Source organism: Malurus melanocephalus, unplaced genomic scaffold, assembly GCF_030028575.1.
Source record: "Malurus melanocephalus ecotype Western Australia unplaced genomic scaffold, MMel_1.1 scaffold_949, whole genome shotgun sequence".
Lineage (NCBI taxonomy): Eukaryota > Metazoa > Chordata > Aves > Passeriformes > Maluridae > Malurus > Malurus melanocephalus.
This window is the reverse complement of record NW_026624181.1, coordinates 68184-70636: the sequence shown is the minus strand read 5'-3', so window position 1 is coordinate 70636 and position 2453 is coordinate 68184.

Here is a 2453-nt window from a genome sequence, read left to right as displayed (position 1 = left end):
CCTCTAAGATCCTCGAGCTCAGCTGTTTTGGCTGGGATAGAGTTAATTTTCTTCCTAGTAKCCMCTAGAGTCTGGCATGRGTGGTTAAATCGGGATGGAGACACATCCCGGGGTGGTCAGGGCAATAATTTTAAGCCCTGTGTGAGTTTTGCCTGGGATTTTAACCACATGGGGTGCTCTGTGCTGTGGGTGGGATGTCCCCTCGTCCCCTTTACGTGGTTTAGGAGCCCACACCCCGTTTTTATCAGCCTCTGCAAATGTTTGCTGAGTCCTTCCAGAAGCTCAGCTGATGGGAAATGCATCCAAAGATGGGCTGAACCCACAATTTAGTGAAATACACCCCCAGGSTTTTTCCTTTCAGTTTCCCTTCCCCCTGAATTTAAGGGACGTTCAGGAAGATGTGGCAGCTCCACCCCACAAGGATGGGAAGAGTGGAGCATTTGTGTGGGTGCTCCAACTCCAACCCCATGAATAAAAACCTGTTCCAGCAAATTCAGAACCTTACCCAGGTAAGGCAGAGAAAAGCTCAGAGCTGAGTGTGGGATGAGGTGGAGAGTGGGATTTGTGTTTTTTTGGGAGGGAAACCTGGAGCTTGGTGGCTTCAGACCAGGAGAGAGGCAGGATCCTGCCACCTTTATCTGTCAACAAAACTGGAGGAAGGATGAGGAACCAAAATCTGGTGCCTGGCCCTGGAAATGCAGAGGTGACAGTGCTGTATCCCAAATATTTCATGATTTGGCCCCCCTGACCCCGGGTGCTTCTCCAGCTCAGTTTCAGAGCTCCCTGAATTATTGATGAATTATTGATGAATTATTGATGGTTCCAATGCAGGAATTTATAATGAACTCCCCAGACCTTTTCCCTGTGGACAGGAGCTGGGAATTTGCTTTCCCTTTCTGTGGTTTTGCTCTGACTTGAGCAGATTGAGGAGGGAGGAGGGGTGGAAGGGCAGCTGGGGACCTTGGGGACAGCAAGGGTGGCTTTGAATGCTTGGAGTGGTTTAAGAGTGGCCACCCTTGGGGAAAAGGGTTTGGAGAGAGAGCCTGGGCTGTCTGAGGGATCTTAAACCCAACTTGTTCAGGGTGGAAGCTGTGCCAGGACCCAGGAGAAGGAAAAGGATCTTCAGGTCACCTTTGGGGACCCCTCAACCACAGTGCTCGTGGATTTATGGATCAGAGGGAGAAAAACACCAAGCACTGTCTGCTCAGGGAAAAGCCAGACTCTGCCTCAAGAGGACAAAGGGCTGTGTTTGTGTGTCTGGATATAGAAAATGATGGGTTAGAGGCACAGCTGGGCAGCTGAGGGGTAGTTCAGTGTCTTGAAGTTCTGCTTTAAGAGCCATTCATGGTTTAAAAACAGCTCCAGTGATTTCTACGAGGTCTGGGCACAGTAACATTCATTCCTTGAAACCCTAAGTCCCAACCAAAACAGGAGAACAAATTCCCTGGGGTTCTGAGGCCAGRGGCACCAGCCCTCAAGTTTAACTTTGTGAAAACTGGGCAGTTTGAGCTGAGTTTAACCCAGTTTGAGCTGGAGCAAAGAGTGGCACCTGCAGAGGGCCTTGGCTCCCAAAATCTGAATTCAGGGGCTCCTCAAATGGTTGCAGTGGGGATGGGTTTATATCCTTCTAACACTGCCCTGGAAGTGTCCAARGCYRGGTYRGACAGGGYTTGGAGCACCCTGGGGTGGAAATGGATGAGCTTTAAGGTCCCTTCCAACCCAAACCATTCCATGAGAGGTTTCACCAGAGTCTGCTCGAGGCCAAAACTCCTCTCCAGCCTGAGGTCTCCCTTTTTTCTCTCTGGTGGAAATCCCACTCCACAGAGCCAGTGGGAAAACTGGCACGTAGAGGAGGGCAGTGATTCTTAAATCTGGCTTACCTGAAACAGGGGCTGGACAAAATTCAGAGAATAAAAAGCAGTTCTATTTATGGAAGAGCCTTCAGGGACATCCAAGGCATTCCCAGCCTACCCACAATGGACAATGGCTCATGAGTTTTTCACCCTTTCYCACTTTAGTCCATTTGCACAAAATCGGGGCTGAATCCTCCAATTGCAGCTCAGCCAATGCAGTCATTSACTCCAASTTGGCTCCCCCAATTYTCTGTTGTTTCCATCTCTTGGRGCCTGGCACAGTGAGGTGTCCTTGAGAGGAATTGTTTTGTGTAAAAMTGGGAGARCAGGAGCTCAGCACTGTCTGTGGAGTCTGGAGTTAAACACTRAAGAATTACAGATAGATGAAAATATAGAAGCTAAAATCCCAAGGCATCAGCAGAATGTTTTTGGTTTCTAGATAAACTGTGAGATTGAGTTTGAGGACAATCATCTCCCCTCAAAGCCCCAGAGCCTGTATTCACCTCAGCTGAGCACCTTCCTGCAATCCCTGCCTGGAAAATCCTCAGGCACGGAGCAGAAATGAGCCAGGGCCAGCAGGAAGGACTCACGGAGAGATTT